At 39.4% G+C, this 24322-nt stretch overlaps 1 protein-coding gene across 1 annotated transcript in view; it reads right to left on the bottom strand.

Annotated features, from left to right (window-relative positions):
* The window catches only part of LOC136864518 (lachesin-like), an 853163-nt gene that overhangs the window by 429612 nt on the left and 399229 nt on the right, over positions 1-24322 (bottom strand). The window lies entirely within an intron of this gene.

Genomic DNA, 24322 nt, shown 5'->3' with positions numbered 1-24322 from the left:
TTAGCGTGCTGGCCTCTGGTCACAGGGGTCCCGGGTTCGATTTCCGACAGGGTCGGGAATTTTAACCCTAACTGGCTAATTTCGCTGGCACGGAGGCTGGAGGTATGTGTAGTCTTCATCATCATTTCATACTCATCACGACGCGCAGGTCGCCTACGGGAGTCAAATCAAAAGACCTCCATCTGGCGAGACAAACTTGTCCTCAGACAGTCCCGGCACTAAAAGCCATACGTCATTTCATTTCATCTATCCAGTCCGATTAGGATAACCCATCACTGATTTGCACTTGGTTTGCCGCTAGTATGTTAGCTATCAAATTTTCCATATCCTAGCGTCCCAGTTAAGTTTCTCGATTAATTTCCTTCTATCGACAGTGTCAAAGACCTTAGTGTAATTAATGAAGATTGCATACTTCTTACCTTGGGCTTTCGTTCTTTCCTGCATGTCCTTTAGCAGACAGCTCGTCACTATCAGCGTTGATCTCGCTTTTCGGAATCCAAATTGCTCATCAGGTAACAATGGTTCCATCAGGTTACTTATTTTATGTGCTAATAGTTTGGTGAGTATTTTAAATGCCACCGATTCCAGGACTATACCTCTGTAAGATTCTGGTCTACTCGTGTCCCCTTGTCCTTTATACTGTATAACAGCTTTATGACTGCCTTCCGCTATGCATAGGGTATGTTACCGGTTTCCACGCACTTGTTCATTAGCGTTGTCCACATTGGTTCGAGATGGGGTAGTGTAGCTTTTAGATGTTCTGCGCAGAGTCCGTCTATACCCGGTGCCATGTTCACCTTGCTTGTTGAGATGACCCTTCTCACTTCCTCGCTTGTGAAGATTGTTGTTCTTTCTATCACTTTCCTCTCCTCTAACTTCGGTCTGGTTTCCTTATGGGCTAACACACCTCTCATATGTTTCTCTACAGTCTCCATGGGTATATCTGCAGGGAATCGCTGCTGCCGTGGCCTAAGTGCCTTACCAGGTTTTTATCAGCGCCTCCTTTACACGATTTTCGTCTTCCTCTGTCCTAAATTCCCGCCGTTTCAGCTTTAGTTGCGCCTTGAATGTCTTCCTCGCTGTCTGGTAGCATTCCAGGTGTCTTTCGTCTTTCGTTCTCCTAGATAAGTGCAATTTTTGTACTGTAATTCGCCTTTGAAGGTAACACTCCTTGTCAAACCATTCTTGCGCTTTCCTGCTGCATTTCCTTCTTCGATGAATTTCGTTATTTCTGCCATGGCCTCGTCCAGATTTCCCTTGCTGATATCTTGTAGTAGGCATGGTATCTTACCAGTGTTCACCTGGATCATACGTAGGTCCAACCTTCTCTGTATCCTTTGCTTTTGATTCATTTTTTCATGTGTGTGTGTTGTCTGGAGTGTCGCTCTTACTATATGTTTTCTGATTAACGCTGCCTCATTTACCGAGCTCAATAGCTGCAGTCGCTTAAGTGTGGCCAGTATCCAGTAATCGGGAGATAGTGGGTTCGAGCCCCACTGTCGGCAGCCCTGAAGATGGTTTTCCGTGGTTTCCCATTTTCACACCAGGCAAATGCCGGGGCTGTACCTTAATTAAGGCCACGGCCGCTTCCTTCCACTTCCTAGGCCTTTCCTATGCCATCGTCGCCATAAGACATATCTGCGTCGGTGCGACGTAAAGCAAATAGCAAAAAAGAAAAAAAAATAGCTGCCTCATTTCTTATTAGGACGTTATGTTCCAGTGCATCGAAGCCTCTAATGCGAATGAGGTCTATGGCGCTTCCTCCGTTGTAGCGTATGTGTGTAAGTGTCATTTTGTCGTTCACTAATGTGAGCTCTTTCCCTAGCAGATAGTCTTGTACTAGTTCCACTTCGTTATTTGCTTTATTTATTGGGCAGTTCAGGTCACCCGCAATTATCACTCTACCATTCGCCTATATAGTACCTAATGTTCTCTGTATACCAACTACCTAGGTACTATGTCTATTGTGTTGTACCCTGGTATGTAGTATACGCCTGCTAATATCCATATTTTGTTTCGACGAATGTAGCAAGCAATATTTTGTTCAGCTTATAGGTCGTGATCAAATTGGATTCGTAATTCCCAACGTTTCACCGGAAGCTGAAAAGTTCTTTCGGAAGTTTAGAAGTAGTAGAGATGTATTATTAGTAGTCTACTTCAGATCCCTTGCTAAAGCTGGCTATAGTTTCCGGGGAAACGTTGGGAGCTACTAACTCAAGCCCGGAAAGCAATTTCTTCGACTGAGCCGGTAAAAGTGCCTCGATGTCCAAAATCATCTGCTGCATCACAATAATCATTAAACGATCAGGAAACCTGAGGAACACGCACTGCCTTAACAAGGTGCCTCTACCTCAGTCGATCTAGTGCTTTTCTCTTCCAATCTCCCTCGATGCCCAACTAGTACGGGTTCCTTTTACAGTTCATCTCGCCAAGAGATCTACAAAGGGTTGGAGTGTTTTGTGGTGTCCCACCACATTGTTGGAGAATACTACCTGACTACAGTAAATTTCTATCTTTCTCGTCTACTCCATCATCCAAATACGAGTGTGACGGCTATTTAGATAGTAAAAAAATATAAATTCGCCACTAACTATGAGCTATATTCTCCCAAAAAAAGAGTTTGCTGAAATCCAAATTAATTCTTCATGCCGTTGTTGGGACTAACTACAATTTTTAGGGCCTTCGACCCATAACCACAATAATTATAATGAAGTGATTGCGATGTGTGTCACAGTTGTTTCAACTTGATCTGATGTCCTTGAACTGTGCGTGGATGCTATCGGATCAATCAATTTTTCTGCTGTTGTTCTCCATGGAATAGAAAAAGGAACTTACTTAAGCCGATGATAAGAGTCTTCTTAAAGTGCTATAGCTGCTCTGGACATGTGTGTGACAAATTTTGTTGATTTTCATAAGTCAAAGCAGTGTAAATTATGCCTCGACTATCAGAGGATAAACTCCCTATCACTCACGTGAGATTTCAGTTAATTATCTGTCAATATTATGCGCAACGACCTAGGTTTCAAAATTTAACAATAAGACGACATCTATCCTACATTATAATTTACACATTGATTTGAAAATTGTTAAATATTTATTCATGGAACTCTAACGCATAAGGTCAGACGTATCACAAAGGTAAAAAGAAATCTCCAAATTATGTTGGTTTTCAGAAAAGCAATTCCTTTCATCTTAAAAAAAAACGTGTATAATCGAATAATTTGTAATTATGAATGTCGGGACGAAAAAGATCTGCCCTGTGAGGGCTCAGCACCGAAGGAGTCAGTGTGGCATCCATTTCAGACACTAAAATGAGAGCCCTTGTTATAAAAATGTCGAGGGTCAAGAGGAAGTCCAATATGTTGCAACCAATGAAAGTACGTGTACAGTTGAGATCATGTTTTATCATTGATCCCACAGCTCCATTTAAAACTCATAAAGATCATCCCTTGTTAGTTGACCAAGAGTAAAGGAATATTTATGAGTGTCACGACGAATTATTTCAAAAATACAGTATGTAAAACATAAAGATGTTACTCTTATAGGTCCTCTGGTAGGATGGAGAAGAACAGTTCCTAGATTATTTTGTGACGGGTATAAATAAACAAGTAATTTAAGTCGTCAGTATATTGGCGCTCAGCTTTCTCACGATTCTGAGAGAGCATTTGTACACTCCGTATTCGAAGACCGTAAACAGATTCTCTGTAGCGTTAATCCTGTAGTTTAATTAAGATATTATCTCACTGTAAGTCTTGTCGTAATGGAAAGCTGTAAATTCAGAAATAAAAACGAATTTATACCTATGGAGATAACAGGAATCAAGCTATTGTATAATCAGTATGAGTAGTTTCTACCATTTAACATATTGAATAATTCAATAATGTTAATATCCTGTGCGACGTAAAGCAAATTGCAAATTGAGAAAAAAAGTTAGTATCCAATAAGCCACTGAAAATTAATTCACTGTCCTAGAATTACACGCATTGGATTGTGGCAGTAAAAGTATTTCGAGGGAAGAAGAAGGAAATAATGACTACCGTGGACGCCGTCTGGCTGTCTGCTCGTCAGTTTTGATGTTCCGGTTTACTCTAGGTTTGCTGTTACGTGGCAGAGTAAAGCGAATCTCTCTCCGACGTCTATGGCAGAGTTTTTAAATTTTTGGTCAGGTATACACCAATCATTTACATGCCGTCTGGCTCCATGGCTAAATGGTTAGCGTTCTAGCCTTTGGTCACAGGGGTCCCGGGTTCGATTCCCGGCAGGGTCGGGAATTTTAACCATCATTGGTTAATTTCACTGGCACTGGGATTGGGCGTATGTGTCGTCTTCATCATCATTTCATCCTCACCACGACGCGCAGGTCACCTACGGGTGTCAAATCGAAAGACCTGCACCTGGCGAGCCGAACATGTCCTCGGACACTCCCGGCACTAAAAGCCATACGCCATTTCATTTCGTTTATATGCCGATATCGTACATCGTGCGACATGGAGTGTCGAATCGACCCTTTGTCCGCACTTTGAATCCGCTATCTTGGGATCAGAAGGCCGACAATCTACCACTGATCCACAGAGAGAGCTATAATAATAATAATAATAATAATAATAATAATAATAATAATAATAATAATAATAATAATAATAATAATAACTATTATTGTGATAGATAAAACGTAAAAATCTGAATATGTGGGTGACCAATGGAAAGTTACGGTGTACGCCCCATAATTATACTTATTATTATTATTATTATTATTATTATTATTATTATTATTATTATTATTATTATTATTATTATTATTATTATTATTATTTTACCTTAAATACGACATCTGCAAGGATATAAAATGTGTCCAATCGTACTCAATTTGTATTGTATATTTAATACATTTTTGTGCTATTTTCACATAATATCACTTGATATTTCGTGGACCCAAATCAAATACTAGTTGAAAATCTGCGGTAAGTTCTTACTTTTCTTTATGCTGCGCGTTTAAATATGACAATTAGAAAAAGTTATGGGGCATACACCGTAACTTTCCATTGATTACCCACATATTCAGATGTGGTATGTTTAATCTATCATGCTGTTCCCGGTTAGTTGCAATCGCATTCTAATCGCCTGCGTTATTTTCTGGCGCAATTGGATTATCACCGGTATTCCAGCTGCATACGATGAGATTCAATCAACTGTTAATATCAATATGTTTCCGGGATGTACTCCATATCAAAACATTGCAGTAATCAGCATTCATGAGAGTAAATCGAACAGGAAGGTCTGCACTTGTACACAACATATACCTACACATGAAGCGCAGGAATGTTAACAATTATTCGGTAGTTTTGGCAGACTTTGGAGAAAGCTTTACGTAGGCCTATACTCAATTTTGAATATTTATTAACATTATTCTCCTCCATTATATAGTGCCGAATTTGTAGTGCCAGATTCGCAATGGAACTCTTATTATTTCAAGAATTTCTATGAGCATCAAATTGACCTTCATAAGGTACTCGACTCTTCCGACAATAAAAGCCATAGTATAAATGATTATTTTTTTAATTATCTCCGAACAGTATTAGTTTTCGACGGTTTAATTATAATTTCGTGTGTGCATCTATATCATGCCGCACAAAACCATCGGAGGCCCTTAACAAAAATAGACATGTAAAATCCGGACACGTTTGAGAGAAAGGTCTTGAGAAGAATAGCGATCCAGTGTGTTATATATAATAATGTTATTTGCTTTACGTCCCTCTAACTACTTTTACGGTCTTCGGAGACGCCGAGGTGCAGAAATTTAGTCCCACAGTAGTTCATTTACGTGCCAGTAAATCTACCGACACGAGGCTGTCGTATTTGAGCACCTTCAAATACCACCGGACTGAACCAGGATCGAACCTGCCAAGTTGGGGTTAGAAGGCCAGCGCCTTAACTGTCTGAGCCACTCAGCCCGGCTTGTGTGTGTTCTATAGCCTATAGCGGCTGGTAAAAAGAGCAATATCACGTGGAACTGTACTCTATTCAGATACATTAGCAATAACATTCATCACAGCAGGTAGACTGAGATAGACTGCACATGGGACGCTATTTATTCTTACAAGTAATATTAGGTTGTTATTGCCCCTTCTCTCTTTTCCTATCACCCTCTTAATTATGACTGTCCAGCATCAGAGAAAGTACCCTTGTTGTTCATTAGAGTTCACGTAGTTCGAGGTCTCTTAGTTCCTCATCAAGGATCACTTGGTCTTCCTACATTATTTAATGTTATTGATTAATTTCTTTTAAATGTTTTGTATCCCTCAACTGTACTTTTCAGGACTCTCGGATTAACAGAGATAAACACCTAGAATTTAATTCCAACATGATACATCATCAGTTATTATATTAAAACTTTTAAAAATGTATTTAGAATTGTATTTCCTTCTTAGTAATACTTATTACAAAATGATCTCAAAATATTCAACAATGGTAGTCTGGCATGTTGTGTTGGATACTTGAAACGATTTCGAAAGTACTCCAACTGATCCTTCTGTGATAATCAGTTGTGTGTTTTCTCACTACATATTGCTAACGTACTGAATATGGTATTGTTCATTATTGCACGTAACCTGAAATGAAATTAGGTAAATCTCTAGGGGATATATGGAACCAAAACAGACTAAACGGACACACCTTACTCCCAGCTGTACGAGTCCAACTAGCTTACTTATCGAATTGGTTGTAACTGATGGTAAGTCATTACGTTAAAGAGAAGGTTTCACTGAGTAATGAGGGGTAACACTACGATGTTCCCAGTCATTTGTCTGGCGGTAATGAGGCTGAAGAAGATCAAGAGAGGAGCCGTTCCGGGACTCGAATGTTGTGCGCTAACCGCAAGGTTAGCCAAGCGTGTAATGGACACGTCATCTGGTGCTGTGTGCACCACCAACTCTTCATCATCTGGACCAGAGCTACTCAATACCTACAAACAAAGTAATTTCACCTTCAGAGTAAAATGAAATGATTAATGCTTTTAAATGGGTGCAACAGCTCATTACTACCTTGGCCTGCCAAGAGGATTGCTACCCAGCTAGGTGACCTGCTGATGCTGGAGTACAATGTGAACTGCCTGACGGCATCTTAAGCCACATTGCTTTTCTTTCTTGATGAGGTCCACTGCCTCTCGTATCAAACAGTTTAACATATTGTATCACGAGGGAGAGGGAATCTCGTTACAGCTATCAGTCCACAATTAAAATCCCTACACTGAGCCGGAATGGAACCTGGATCCTCTGTGTAAGAGCCAGGCACACTACAATTATATTATTGAAGTTAGGAAACTACCTAACGAGGAAATATCGCAGATTTATCGATAATGAAAGCAAGGGTACTTACAACGTAGAGGAGTAATGGGTACCAAGCAGCACATGTAATGTACAATGCAGCTAGCTCTGCACTTCACCGTTTGTGCGCAGCGATGGGAGAGGGGTGATAAGCGGTGCGGAGACATTGCGGAACGCGTACCTGTTTGAGAACATTGACACGCACGACAGTAGGTTGTCCGATACAGGCGAGAGTGCATGTTTAGTTTTGTTGTTTAACCTAACGCTAATGAGATGGCTGGTGTTTCCTCGAAATTCAAAGGTAGAGCGTTGCACGGGCAAAGGGAACCATACGATCATACAGAAGGAATCTAATCAAGTTATTTAATCTATATATCGATGGCTTTCTTTTAAAACCTCGTATGTCCAAATGTTCTTCCTACCCATTATATTCCTTAAGACTGGTCACGCCTCCCGGTCATATATTTGTATGCAGTCCATCAGAATAATTTTCGCTGTGTTCATTTTCCTTTGCTAATGTCTAAAGGAAAATGGACCTTACCGTACCGTATTGTAGGGATGTTGATTGCATGGCAAATTCACACACTCCTACAGTATAATGTACTTAAAGTTCATTTTCCTTTACAAATTGGCAGAGGAAAATGACCATTTTGTTCCAAATTAGCAGTGAAGAGGGGGTTTCTCCTCTAGCCTAGAGGAAGAATTTGCCTCAAGTCAGATAGTTTTTTTATCCGGCAGGGTAGTGAATTGAGATTTTCCGATTCATCGGATACTCCTAGTAAACAGATTAGCAAAAGAGCCTTAGACTCTCCACTATTCGACACCCCCTTCCCGCCGCCGAAAATAGACGGAGAGTTTTCACGGATCACGGGTGTCTGCAGCTTGGTCATTCCAGCTCTGGAACTTTGGACTGTTAGATCAGCAGCGTAGCACTGTTCGGTAAAAGTGAGAAAACGTGTGGTTTTTTATTTGATCGAGTATTTTATATGAAAGTATTGAATTTAATTGTGCCGTTCCTACTGAAGTCTTTGTAATGACCTATGTTCATTTCAGTTGGGAAAAGTACTAAAAAGCCTTTCTGAGGATATAAAAAAAGCAGGGGAGATTGAGTGCCTACAAATTATAAAGAAAACTCCCCAACTTGATTGTGATTGATAGTAGGTAAGCGGGCCTACCGTTACAATGAAAATGTCCTAACCCAGTCTTCATATGAGAAGAGACGTTTGGTGACTTCCCCGTCGCGTTTCTAGGGTAACGTTAAGAGCTATGCAATTTAATGAAATCTTGCTGACAACGTGTACACTACCTAACCTAGAATTCTGTATACAATGTAGAAATCCGTAGCGAAGCACGGGTACATCAGCTAGTATTTTAATAAAACCGATAATAGAAAGCGAAAATACCGTGTCCTCTGCAGGCGTGAACGACCTCAGGTAGTGACATTTAGATGGTAAATTTCCGGGAAAACTAATAAAAAGCATGCATATTTTTCAGACAAAGATAATTCAGACAATTTCACATATTTTATCATATATTTTTCTGATTAAAAGAAAGATCACTTACTGACATTTTCAATACATTTCCTAATATATTAATTCTAGTTTCTATCTGTAGAAATTGTTTATATAAATATAATTACACCATTGAAATCATCACTCTTTATTGAAGGTCGTAGAATAACTTGTTTTATAACAAATTTTCTGATGGTATCAGGAGCTCGTAATAGAACACACTGCTTCGCCCTCTAACTACTGTGTTCAATAATACATTACTACGCCAATGCCGTTTAGCGTGGCAAATGTTTTAAACGGAAGAAGTATGCAGGAGTGGGATGAGGAAAGTGTAGCGGGTGTTCGGTTTTTATTTGACTGCCCCTTATAACTCACGCTGAAAAATTCAGTCTGTATTGAACACTACCGCCTTCATTACACATGGCAGATGCCGCCCACCCTCATCGGAGGGTCTGCCTTACAAGGGCTGCACTCGGCTAGAAATAGCCACACGAAATTATTACCCCTGTTTGATCCTTCTGGATACATGACACATACCTGAAGGGTTGTGCATGTTTACTGGTAACAACCACTGCATTCGTACCCCTATCCTTCCATTTTACAATAGATATATCTCCACTCATACAAAATCTGACTCGCCTTGTTTCATTTTCTTATTAGAATGCAGCAAGTGTTTTGGAAAGAAATTTCTGGTTTGTAACATTCCCCAACAGCCAAATAGTCCTTTTGTTAACATTCTTTTTAACAACGGCAGAATAGTGAAGAAACGTTTAAAAATTACAATAACTCAGAAACTCGAATGGCTTGGTCAGTTCAAGGACAACTCGCTGCCCTAATGAACCTGTTCCAGTCGTGTCTGTCCTTCTTTCATATACAGTACTTGAAATGACAACATAAGGCCAGTCACAACACATGCAGCTACCCAAATTTTGAAGCCTCTTTTGACACGTTTCAGTGGCATGTACTGCTTGAAGGACGACCGTCCTTTGAAACCCACCATGCTCTCATCTATACTGATGAATCTGCTGAGTTAAGAATACATTATTCAAGTGACTGATGAGGGCGTACCTTATATAGTTTATCATATCCAGCCTTATCTTTTTCAGACAATTTTGACGAATCATTCAAATGTAAAAAGCGTAATATATGCAGAAATCTTCTAATTGAGATGAAATTTGCCACATGACTGACATGCAGATTAGGATCAGACGACCAATAGTGCCTAAGATTAGAGATCTGGTAAAATCCTATAATTATCAACACTTCTAAGAACGCTCTGAGTTCCTCAACTGTAGTCCCCAAATTAGCACCCATTTTGGCTAGCATATACATTTTATTAATGCATTAAGCGATGTAATAAAACACGTGTAAAGAAAATATAAAAAATATCAAGGGGAGAATCTAAAATGACTTGGACTTTAGGTCCGAATGCTTGAGAGTATGTTCCAGGACCTGAAGTATAACCACGAGGATCATTAGCTTGTTTGTAAACTTGTAACCTGGAACATCACTAGGTTCACTACGTTCATCACTGGACTCTTCACTGGTCTCCGGTATTAAAACGGTAGTTCCTTCTCTATGAGTTGCAAGAATATCTCAGCTTTCAGATGATCCATCTGAATTGTCATAATCCTCTCTCCTTTGAAAAATGTAAATCCGAACAATTTCTTTTCAGCAATGTGGACAAAACATCATCAGCATCGCAGTCACCCCCAAAGTCTGAATCAGCTGCCTGTTCGTCACTAATAGAGTCACTTTGAGTCATTGCTTCTAATTTCTCACCGGAAATTTGGTATGCATTCTATAAACATAAGAAATTTGAGGTTATGCTTCATCTCGGAATATAACACAACACCCACATAACTTGCAAATGATTCGAACTCCAAATGTTCATTTGAGGTTACTGTACAATAAAAATACATAAGAATCCCTCCTAACCCTTGAACTTTCACCTAATGTGTCACCTGCTAATAGTTTGCTTGTAATACATACAAAAATTGGTAATGATACATAGCACCAAATGTTCATATGAACCTCATATATTTCGGTATATTTACTAACAACATTGTTGTATGTCCGGCGCTCCCTTTCTCGCTCCGCCTGCCAGCTGCACGCGCGCCTGTGTATCATTCTGCTAGCTTCGACGCGCAGCCCTCAGTGCGCGTGCCTGACCATCGAGTGTACTATAAATAGGAGCTCCCTGTCTGCTCAATTGCCCACTTGCCCGGTGTCCAGCTCCAGAATACACCCTACGTCGAGCACGGAGGCTACTCCTCTTGAAAATGTGCTTCGACCAGGTGGACTGAATTTCTGGCAGTACGAGGTTTCACCTCTGGTCACCGCTCCCTTACCTGTTTCCGCTGCCTATGTTCCGTAATTCTTTCACAAGCCATTTTCATTCCCTAATTTACGCAAGCTCCCTTAGTTTCGCTAGGTGGAATTTCTTCAATCAATTGAACTTGCTTTTTAGGAATTCAGGCACTTCAACAAACAAGGACTCTCAAAGACATTTATGTTAGTGTGCCAGATAGTTTTCGACTATCAACGTGTCAGTTCACAAAGACTATCTTTTCAAGATAGAAGTGTATATAAAGACTGCAAACCTGTACATATTGTATAAAGACAAACTTTTCTCAAGATTCAATATTCCTTTTTGCTTCAAAATAATTTCAGTTATTTGTGTAAATATCATAAAGTGAAGCAATAAAAGTTGTGTTCTGTAAACTTCAACCTTGGTTACAACAAACATCATTCAAGTAGGAAGTAAACTACTGCAACATACGTAAAAATCGTGTGCATAAGCTTAATAGCATAACTCCCACCTTTACATTCAATATATTTCCATAGAAACACTATTAATCAGCAGCTGTTGTCTCAACAACATTAAAATGGCGCGAATTTCAACGCTGTAATGGATAATGGTGCTTGTGAGAACCACCTTCGTAGTAAAACAGTGCTGCCAACTGCAACATGTGGAAGTGGCTGTATATTCCACAATAATCCATTCCAGTACATCCTAATACGTCTATAAGGGCCATCTCACGTTCACATAAGCCAGCATTTTGGGACTTATGGTAAGTGGTTTTTTTATATGAACCACTATACTATAAAGGGTTAACTTAAATTCCCGTCTACACAGGTTTAAAAATACAATGGGAAATATGACTCAAAATACCAATGAGTCATTCAACGCTACGGTAAGGAAAAGATGTAGAAAATATACTGTACACATGTAGGACTGCCCAGTCTCAAACTGGATGTAATAGATGCTGTTTTACATTTTAATTGTGGAAAGGGTTGAAACATATATTTTAAGAATAATGAATATCGTGACTCGTAGGTACTCAGCATCAGGAGTGTCACAAGCTGACATGATGCTGGTCAGGCAAGCGTACGCCGAGGTCAGTTTCAGAGCACTTCAGAAAAATACAGTGAAACAGGTACCTCCGAGGAAAAAGAAAGATGAAAGAGGACAAGAAACTTGAAAAGGCATGTCTTGCCAATTCAGCGGGAGAAATCTATTTCTTTCAGGTAGGAAACAACTTGGCGAACGAAATGGAATTCGATGGGGAGCTATCAATATTAATGGAGCTTATGCAACTGCCTGAGTCAGCAAAGAGGATGCATCTGGATGTGCTAGGAGTAAGTGACATTCGGGTAAGGGGAGATAACGAGGAAGAGATAGGAGATTATAAAGTGTACTTGACGGGTGTTAGAAAGGGAAGGGCAGAGTATGGGGTAGGGCAGTTTATCAGGAATATATTGCACGCAACATAGTTTCTGTTAGGCACGTAAATGAGCGAATGATGTGGGTAGATTAGTCAGTTGGAGGAATTAGGACGAGAATTATCTCAGTGTATTCACCATGTAAGGGTGCAGATGAGGTTGATGTTGACAGGTTTTATGAAGCATTGAGTGACATCGTGGTCAGGGTCAACAGCAAGGATAGAATAGTACTAATTGGAGATTTCAATGCAAGAGTTCGAAATAGAACTGAAGGATACAAAAGGGTGATTGGTAAATGTGGGGAAGATAATGGGAATGGGATGCATTTGCTGGACTTCTGTGCTAGTATAGGATAGCAGTTACGAATACGTTCTTCAAGCATGAGGCTATTCTCCGCTACACATGGGAGGCTAGGGGTACCAGATCCACAACAGACTATATCTTAACCGACTTCGAATTCAGGAAATCTGTTAGGAATGTACGAGTCTTCAGGGAATTTTTCGATGATACAGACCACTATTCGATCTGTAGTGAACTGAGTATCTCTATGCCTTGGGTAGAGAACGTGAAGTCTGTCTGCAAACGATTAAGGGTAGAAAATCTCCAGGACAAGGAAATTAGACAGAAGTACATGGATATGATTGGTAAGAAGTTTCGAACAGTGGACAGTTAGGAGGTTCAGGATATAGAATGGGAACGGGTGGCATACAGGGATGCTGTAGTAGGAACAGCAATGGAATGCCTAGGAACAACTGTGTGTAAAGATGGGAAAAGGCGAACATCATGCTGGAATAGTAAAGTGGAAGGCTTATCAGAAATGGCTCCAAACAATGGCCGAGGCAGACACAGATTTGTTCGTAGATGAAAGTAACAGAGCGAAACAAATAGTTGTTGAATCCAAAAAGAAGTCGTGGGAAGATTTCGGTAATAACATGGAAAGGCTAGGCCGAGCAGCAGGGAAAACTTTCTGGACAGTAATAAATAATCTTAGGAATGGAGAGAAAAAGGAATTGAACAGTGTTTTCAGTAATTTCAGGTGAACTCATAATTGATCCCAGGGAATCACTGGAGAGGCGGGGGGAATATATTGAACACCTTCTCAACGTATACAATATGTTTATCCCGATCTGTGCTACATGGACTGAGGTTCTCCTTCACCTTTTCCATTTATTCATTGTGTTGCATGTTTCTTAAAACAATCCCTCACACTCGTTTCTTTCAACTTGTCTAGATCTGATGTTTTTGCATTCCTTTCTTAAGTTTCTTCCACCTGAGATGGCATTTCATGACCAACAAATTGTGGTCAGAGTCCCCGTCTGCTCCTGAGAAAGTCTTGCAATCCAACACCTGGTTTCTAAATCTCCACCTAGTCATAATGAAGTCTATTTTATATCTTCCAATGTCTCCAGGTCTCGTTCATGTATACATCCGTCGTGTGCGGTGTTTGAACCAAGTATTAGCAAGGATTGAATTATTATCAATGCAAAATTCAGCCAGCTGATTTCCTCTATCATTCCTTCGTCCCAATCCGAACTCTCATACTTTATAACCTTCTCTTATTTGGCCTACCATTGCATTCCAGTCTCCTATCACAATTATATTGTAGTCTTTTATTTATTTATTTATTTATTTATTTATTTATTTATTTATTTATTTATTTATTTATTTATTTATTTATTTATTTATTTAATGTGAGTATACAGGCGTTAAGCCCAATTAAATTATTCATTCACTGAGTGATGCAGCCGTTATACAATTACTACAAATTAAATATTTAACATATGAAGGAAAAGAAGGAAAATAAAACAAGAAGGAAAAAATACAAATCATACAACAAAGCTGCTATATTGGAGAAACGAAAATGACACATATATCCAGATTCCTCCTCTGCGAACCATGTGACCTTGCCGCGGTGGGGAGGCTTGCGTGTCCCAATGATGCAGACAGCCGAGCCGCAGGTGCAACCATATCGGATGGGTATCTGTTCAGAGACCAGACTAACGAATGGTTCATCGAAAGGGGGATAGCAGCCTTTCGGTAGTTGCAAGGGCGGCAGTCTGGATGATTGACTGATACGGCCTTGTAATAATACTCAACATGGCTTAGCTGTGTCGATACTGCTACATGGCTGAAAGCAACGGGAAACTACGTAACTAACTCCCGAGGACATGCAGCTCTCTCTGTATGAATGATGTGCTGATGATGGCTTCCTCCCGGGTAAAATATTCCGGAGGTAAACTAGTCCCCCATTCGAATCTCCGGGTGGGGACTACAGGAGAGGGGGCGATCATCAGGAAGATGGATACTGACATTCTGCGAGTCGGAGCGTGGAATGTTAGAAGTTTGAATCGTTGTGGTAGGTTAGAGAATCTGAAAAGGAAGATGGATAGGCTAAAATTAGATGTAGTTGGCGGGAAGAACAAGATTTTTGGTCAGGCGACTACCAAATTATCAAAACAAAATCAAACAGGGGAAATGCAGGATTTGGTTTAATAATGAATAAGAAAATAGGGCAGCGGGTAAGCTACTACGACCAGCATAGTGAAAGAATTATTGTCGTCAAGATAGACACCAAACCAATGCCCACCACAATAGTGCCTATTAGTTCAGCGGATGATGAAGAAATCGAAATAATATATGAGAAGATAGAGGATTTAATACAATATGTAGCTTCATTAAAATACTAACGATTAGGGTAAAGGACATAGACAAACAGACGATCAGAGCAGAATGTGAAACCAAAAAAACACTAGTAGAATTCTGTGGCATTATCCAATATATGTCAATAAGAAAAAATAGAATCACAAATAGGGAACTAAGAGGTGTGTTGTGGTGGCTTTTGGGTTTATACAAAAATAAGGGAATAAGTGAGAACCATAACGTAAATCAGTGTGTATTTTGTGACGACATTATGGGAGAAGCTCATTTACTGAGAACATGTAAGGGAACGGAGGCACTGAGAACTAAATACCTTGGAGATGAATATAAATTAAAAATAGAAAGAGAGAAAGAATTTTATACAATAACCAAACTGTTAAATAGAGAATGGATCACCCCAGGAAAACTAGCTAAATTTTTCTGTATTCTAAGAAGCATGTGGAAGAAAGAAAGCAAAATGAGATTTGTAATAACAGAAAGTAATAACAGTACAGGTAAATGATAGTAAATGTAATATACATGAGCACGATGATGACTGTACAACAAGAGACCTCGGAATGCTATAGTTATAAGTTTAGGACTATGTTTCTCTTGTAGTTGTTCAGTGTTCATTTATATTAGATATTGTATATTGCTAAGTAACAGATTTAATTCAGCAACATGCTAACAGTAATGAGTTCCTTTCAATGAGCTCATTTAAGAAATTAAAATGAGATTAGCAATAACTCAAAGTAACACCAGTGTTAGTAAATGATAGTAATGTAATGTAGATGAGCACGAGGATAGATAAGTAATTTGTAACTATAAGTATTATAAGAGGAATGAGAGGTAGTATGGAAATAGAAAAATGTAAGAAGCAAAACATAATGGCAATGTGTTTGTTAGCCTGTTTTTAGTTTGCTTTGGGATTGTTAGTTTGTTTTGACTGCTGCAGTGTATTAAACCAGAGAAAACAAGTTGTCAACCAGTCAGCGAAATATGAGCCGAGTATGGATTCCGTCTCGGCAGTGGAATACAGGTGAGGCAGCCTACATGTTGAGCTAGGTCATCCGCACACATGTGGGCTGTCACATGAAGGAGTGGAGAGGAAACAATATTGACAACTTAAGGGGTCTACGAGGTTTCGATTTCGGAGCCTCATGAGACGGGTCTGGTCGTGACATCCCTGGGAAGGGTGGTAGAAGTTCCTCACCAGGGGGGATGTCGTAACCAGACAGATTTAGGTTAGATGTAGTATATATTCAATGTAAATTTGTCATTTTGATTCTAACTTTTCTTTTAATGTTATAACGTAATATTTCTAATTAGTAGATTTAGTTCATTAATATGTTAGCAGTAATGTGTTCCTTACAATGAGGTTGTTTGTTAGCCTGTTTTTAGTTTGCTCTGGGATTGTTAGTTGGTTTTGGCTGCTGTAGTATAGTAGAGTTGGGAGAGGAGGAGATAGGCCCACCTATCTCAAGCATAGTGTTGACTCAGTACTTCTGCACGTGTAGATTAGAGTAAGGTGTGAACAGTATTAAACCAGAGAAAACAAGTTGACAATCAGTCAGCGAAATATGAGCCGAGTATGGATTCCGTCTCGGCAGTGGAATGCAGGCGAGACAGCCTACATGTTGAGCTAGGTCATCCGCACACATGTGGGCTGTCACACGAAGGAGTGGTGAGGAAACAATATCGACAACTTAAGGGGTCTACGAGGTTTCGATTTCGGAGCCTCATGAGACGGGTCTGGTCGTGACATCCCTGGGAAGGGTGGTAGGAGTTCCTCACCAGGGGGGATGTCGTGACCAGACAGATTTAGGTTAGATGTAGTATATATTCAATGTAAATTTGTCATTTTGATTCTAACTTTTCTTTTAATGTTATAACGTAATAAATAATAATTCGTTCAGTTAGTAAGATAAGGTAGGGAAGATACATGTTGTCCTAGACTATATAATATTGTTAATGTCTAGGACAAAATAATTCATATTCAGTATAGTAACAGCCAACAATTGTAAGAGGGTATTGTAAGTCATGTATCATAATTCAAGGAATTGCAATAAACGAATGCTCTCTCCCCAGCTCTAGGCGATCCGGAATTGGAGGATGGGAGTATTCTATTCTATTCTATTCTAATACAATATGTAAAAGGTGACGAGAATCTAATTGTGATGGGAGACTGGAATGCAGTGATAGGCCAAGGAAGAGAAGGTAATACAGTAGGAGAATTTAGACTGGGACAAAGGAACGAAAGAGGAAGTCGGCTGGTTGAATTTTGCTCTGATCAATATTTAGTCCTTGCCAATACTTGGTTCAAACACCATAAGCGACGGCTGTATACGTGGACGAGACCTGGAGACACCGGAAGGTATCAAATAGACTTCATTATGATTAGGCAGAGATTCAGAAACCAGGTGTTGGATTGCAAAACTTTCCCAGGAGCAGACGCGGACACTGACCACAATTTGTTGGTCATGAAATGCCATCTGAAGTTGAAGAAATTGAAGAAAGGAAAGAATGCAAAAAGATGGGATCTAGACAAGTTGGAAGAAAAGAGTGTGAGGGTTTGTTTCAAGGAACATGTTGCACAAGGACTAAATGAAAAGGCTGAAGGAAACACTATAGATGAAGAGTGGAGAGTCATGAGAAATGAAGTCAGTAGGGCTGCTGAAGAAATGTTAGGAAGGAAGAAAAGATCAACTAAGAATCTGTGGATAACATAGGAGATACTAGACCTCATTGATGAACGACGAAAATACAAGAATGCTAGAAATGAAGAGGTCAGAAAAGAATACAGGCGATTAAAGAATCAAGTGGATAGAAAGTGCAAGGTAGCTAAAGAAGACTGACTGAAGAAGAAGTGCAAGGATGTCGAAGGCTGTATGGTCCTGGGAAAGGTAGATGCTGCATACAGGAAAATCAAGGAAACCTTTGGAGAAAGGAAATCTAGGTGTATGAATATTAAGAGCTCAGATGGAAAGCCACTTCTAGGGAAAGAAGACAAAGCAGAAAGATGGCAGGAGCGTATCCAACAGTTGTATCAAAGTAAAGATCCCATCCAATTTTCGGCAGAATGTTGTTATACCTATTCCCAAGAAAGCCGGTGTTGACAGGTGTGAGAACTGTCGCCCCATTAGTTTATTATCTCATGCCTGAAAAATTTTTACACGTATTATTTGGTTCTGGAACATGAAGAGGCTGTTGATGCTGATGAAATGGGAGACCCAATTTTGAGGTCAGAGTTTGACAGAGCTGTGAGTGACCTAAACTGGAACAAGGCACCTATAATTGATGACATTCCCTCTGAATTACTGACTGCCTTAGGAGAAACCAGCATGGCAAGGTAACTCCATTTAGTGCGTAAGACGTATGAGACAGGAGAAGTCCCATCCAATTTTCGGCAGAATGTTGTTATACCTATTCCCAAGAAAGCCGGTGCTGACAGGTGTGAGAACTATCGCCCCATTAGTTTATTATCTCATGCCTGAAAAAAATGTTTACGTATTATTTACAGGAGAATGGAAAAACAAGTTGAAGCTGAGTTGGGAGAAGATCAATTTGGCTTCAGAAGAAATGTAGGAACACGCGAAGCAATCCTGACTTTACGTCTGATTTTAGAGGATCGAATCAAGAAGGACAAGCCCACGTACATGGCATTTGTAGATCTAGAAAAGGCATTCGATAATGTTGATTGGACCAAGCTATTTATGATTCTGAAGATGATAGGGATCAGATACCGAGAACAAAGAATTATCTACAATCTGTATAAAAACCAGTCTGCAGTGATAAGAATCGAGGGCTTTGAAAAGGAAGCAGCAATCCAGAATGGAGTGAGGCAAGGCTGCAAGTTTGTCCCCTCTCCTTTTCAATGTTTACATAGAACAGGCAGTAAAAGAAATCAAAGAAACATTTGGAAAGGGAATCACAGTCCAAGGAGGGGAAATCAAAACCTTGAGGTTTGCCGATGATATTGTTATTTTATCTGAGACTGCAGAAGATCTCGAGAAGTTGCTGAATGGTATGGATGAAGTCTTGGGTAAGGAGTACAAGATGAAAATAAGTAAGTCCAAAACAAAAGTAATGGAGTGCAGTCGAACGAAGGCAGGTGATGTAGGAAATATTAGATTAGGAAACAAAGTCTTAAAGAAAGTAGATGAATATTGTTACTTGGGTAGTAAAATAACTAACGATGGCAGAAGTAAGGAGGACATAAAATGCAGACTAGCCCAAGCAAGGAAGAGCTTTCGTAAGAAAAGAAATTTGCTCACTTCAAACATTGATATCGTAATTAGAAAGATGTTTTGAAGACTTTCGTGTGGAGCGTGGTATTGTATGGAAGTGAAACATGGACGATAACTAGCTCAGAAAGAAAGAGAATAGAAGCTTTTGAAATGTGGTGTTACAGAAGAATGCTGACGGTGAGATGGATAGATCGAATCACGAATGAAGAGATACTGAATCTAACTGGTGAGAGGAGATCGATTTAGCTAAATTTGAAGAGAGGAAGGGATAGAATGATAGGACACATCTTAAGACACCCAGGACTTGTTCAGTTGGTTTTTGAAGGAAGTGTAGGTGGTAAGAACGGTAGGGGTAGACCAAGGTATGAATATGACAAGCAGATTAGAGCAGATGTAGAATGCAATAATTACATAGAAAAGAAAAGGTTAGCACAGGATAGGGTGGCATGGAGAGCTGCATCAAGCCAGTCTATGGGCTGATGACTCAAACAACAACATATCCAGATTTATCATTAAAGAAATATAGTAATTTCATAACCTTGTTTAGTAAATAACTCATCTACATAAATAAAGTTGTAGTGGGTCTGATATCTGTAATTTCGCCTGTTTAGCCAATTTTTCAGATATTTATCCGTTTTAGGTCAACTCAAGAGCGTATCAGTGGTTTTTATTTTTCGTGTCTGTTTGTTTGTTCCACCATCACGGCGAAACGGCTGGATATATCTCGACCAAACTTCATATTTAGAGTATACTCATTCCATGAAAGGTTTTCATTTGCATATGATTTATGCATTCCGAATAGACGAGGGTTTATAGAAAAACAAGAACGGTTTTCTTCCATTTTCTCTAATACAATTGATTTTCTGTAAAATCCGTGGACTACACGTAAAACGTCCCTTCATTATAGACAAATTTGGCTATGTGTATCATTTCGCTTACTCTTCAAATGACGGAGAAAATTACTATTTCTGCGGGTCTCATGCTCTGTGTTGTGTAACCGACAGACCGACAACGATTCTACATGTTACCATGGCAACGTCTCTGCTTTTCCGTTAACTCGTGGTTTTTCATTGGGTAGATAGCAAGAGAGATGTCAATCGGCCATTCTGCGGGATATTAAAGTAGTACAGTTGAATATTACAATCGTCCTAGAACAACACTAATGGGCGTTATTAATATTTGAAGAGTACCACGAAGTGTAGCCCATTATTTCACACCGTAAGTTGTTTTCTGGTATTTGCTATAGTGTTTACTGTTTTTCTATTCTACTTCTGTTTTCCGCTTTAATTTCTTGCCTTTGCCTTAACTATATTACTTTCTTCCTTAATTACTCCGTATGTATGCGAGTGCTAATCTCGAAACCTGGACACTCTTCTTTGAGGAAAAATTTTAAGCTGTTCAAGTGTATAACTTTTGGTCCAGGAAATTTTAATGACTGTGCAGATCCTTATACAATGTAAAATTCCGTAGCGAAGCATGGGTGCATTTGCTAGTTATGTACTTTTAACGAATCAATTATTGCATAGGAAACAGAAAAATACATTATGCATTAATTTTTAAGCAAGCACTGTTGGCAAGGACTAAATTATGATCGGTGCAGAATTCAATCAACCGGGTTACTCTTCCATTCCTTTGTCCCAATTAGAATTCTCCTACTGTATTACCTACTCTTCCTTGGCGTACCACTGCATTCCAGCCTCTCGTTATAATTAAATTCTCGTCACCTTTTACATATTGTATTAAATTTTCTACCTCTTCATATATTCTAGCGATTTCATCATCCGCTGAACTAGCAGTCATATAGTCCTGTGCCATTGTGCTGGGTATTCGCTTGGCATTTATCTTGATAACAATAATCCTTTCACTATGATGGTCGTAGCAGCTTACCCGCTGCCATATTTTCTTATTCATTAAACCAACTCCTGCATTTCCCTTGTTTGTTTTCGTGTTGATAATTCTGTAGTCATCTGACCAAAAATCCTTCTCTTTCTGCCAACGTACTTCACTTATACCAACTTAAGTCCATCATTTTCCTTTTCAGATTCTCTAACCTACCACAATGATTCAAATTTCTAACATTCCATGCTCCGACTCGCAGAATGTCAGTATCCACCTTCCTGATGATTTCCCCTTTTCGCGTAGTCACCACTCGCAGATCCGAATTGGGGACTACTTTATCTCCGGAATATTTTACCTGGGAGGGAGCCATGGCTTTTGGCATTCTGGCATTAACACTCCATTATGTCACTTTCGTTTGCATTTAAGTCAGTGAGACGTAGAATGCTACGGAATGTCAGAACATGACGAGTCACACTCTTCTTGTGGGGACAGGTGACCAGCGTGATCACTGCAGGTAAGCTCTGCAAACCTCGCTGCGCATTATAACGGCCCTTAACTCACGTTAGACAGGTCACTGATAGCCTAACAGTAGTTTTGAAGAAATTGTAGGGTAACATGTTCTACCATTCACGATTAAATGTTCGAGCGACAAACAGGTGATGGTATCCTGCACAGTACATCCTCTGCATGAATTGTCAACCATTGAATATTTGTGGTACGAAATAGAACGCCCTTCAAATCGAGGTGTTCGTAATTTGGAGGATGATATACAATTACTGATGATAAATCTGCCAATGGATTATGACTGATTCATGCCTAATCGTGTCAACAGATAAGCCTAGCGACGTGGTAGTCGGATTGCAGTTCTAAAAGTGACCTTATTCTGCGCCTCAGATATGTGAAACATTAACCTGATACTGTAATGGCTGGTTCTTAATGGCTGAATTATTTCTTTTAACGCTGTAGTTCTCTCTAAACGTGCACATTTTAATATTATAAGAGGATTCTGATTTCATGGAATAAAAAGAAAGATTTATGGAATGCCTATAAAGAGTTTTATAAGCCGGTATTCCAGACACCAGGAGGTTTAATTTATGTCTAGAACAGTCAATTACTTACAGGTACTAAATCATTAATCGATAAATTTATTTTGCTGAGTATTGTGTTATTTTCATTTTGCTATGAATACTTATTGACCATTATATACGGTTAGCGCATCATCTCTTATCCGGAGGGCTGGGTTTAATTCCCGGTTATCCTAAAAATATAATTCCTGGTATTAGATATGCAATGGAGTTCACTCAGTCTCATAAATTCAACTGAGCAACTGCCTAATAATATGGGCAAGAGTCCAGTCACGGAAATATAACACAGTTTTACCGACATCGCCACAATATAATATATATTGGTCGTCAGTATGGGAAGTAGTCAATTTGGCAGACTCAATAGACTGTTTGGATCACGGGTTTAGTTTACACTTAACTTTATCGACAGTTCATTCTCAGAGGTCTAAAACCTTTACACCCCTTCTTCAAGGATGAAGTAAAATTCTCAAGACTCCATTTAAGCTCCAACTTCAAAAAATAGTTTGTTAGAATTGTTGCACTTCACTGCATGATTAATAAATTAAAAAGACAATTAGAGATCTACTGTCTAGGTATAATGACGAATATACTCCACGAAGTACGTATAGTCAATATCTGTGGAGCATTTACGCACAGAGAATATGTATTTGACTGATTTTCTCCAATATAATTCCCAGAACGATGAATACACAGTCCGTTTCAGAAGAAATATGCGTTTCTTTTCAGGTCGCACCGTGGTATGAATACTAATAACAATGCCTTTATGCAGGCAGAACAATCGATGTAGGTTGAACACTACGCAAACATATTATCAAGGAGGAGAAAAAAGATTTTAAAGCACATTTATTTAGTACTGGAAGCTATACGGAAACTTACAAGAAGAAAATTCATTACCACTGATTGTCGGAAAATGGTATTTAGGTCTATTTTCATAATAATATACAATGCTTACAGCGCAATTGTTGAGAACTAAATACTGTATAGCAAATAATGAAATAACTATTTGGGTGGGTAACCTGCATCCCTGTGAGGTGCCAATTCCTAGTCCTGTAGTGCAGCATGAAGAAAAATAGCTGTTAGCCTTATCTTGTAAACCATTTTTGGATCGGTAACTTCCCAGTCGAAATTAAGAGTTTTAACATTTCTTCACCTTTCATCGCTATAATTATGAAAACATTCCTGAAGAAGGTACTCGTGTCATACATTGTACATTGTGGTTTTATACTTTTCTAATCTCGAAAACACGAAATTAACAAACAACACATGTACATTAACTAATGGAATGTGACTGATTAATAAAAGACATGAAGTTATAAATATTCTAACGAAGTACTTTTAGCGGTTTCGGTGCATTATCCAGCGCATCTATTTTCGTACGAAATCGTGGGATGTTACAGTTACGAAATATGAGTACCTGTGGCGTAAAGTGACATTTAATGGATCAGTTACCTTCCACGTTCAGAGAGCAACATAGTTCTCTTTTGGGTGGAGAACGGTAGAATAGCATCCAGGGTACCTTCTGTCTACCTTAGGAGGCGACTCCAAGGGGGACCAGGGGTTCTCGCCTTGAAGACGTGAGTTGTGTCAGGCTCCTAGCCTTCATCTTCTCTATCAGACCTCCCTTGTTCAACTCCTGTTTTTTTCTGAACCCCACGGCATTCGGTTTGGGAGGCCCAGGGAGTCTTTCTTTACCATGCCCTTCAACGTACTTCACTTTCTGTGCGAAAGTGGTTCATAGGAAGATCATTTCTTTATAAATGTTATTTTATCAAGCTGTTGTTTGGCTAAAATATAGCTCAGAAACAAATTGTCGTCACAGTTGCAATGTTTGATATAGAATATGGACGGCGTGATAGGTATCCAGTATGTATGGGTTTGAAATTGTATTGTTAGCATTTAATTCCTCAACTCTAACCACGTTAACCCATACTCAGGCACAGTCTGTGATCAGGATC

Source organism: Anabrus simplex, chromosome 1, assembly GCF_040414725.1.
Source record: "Anabrus simplex isolate iqAnaSimp1 chromosome 1, ASM4041472v1, whole genome shotgun sequence".
In the NCBI taxonomy this organism is placed as follows: Eukaryota; Metazoa; Arthropoda; class Insecta; order Orthoptera; family Tettigoniidae; genus Anabrus; species Anabrus simplex.
Note: the sequence above shows the minus strand (reverse complement) of the source record. Positions and strands in the feature narration are given on the sequence as shown.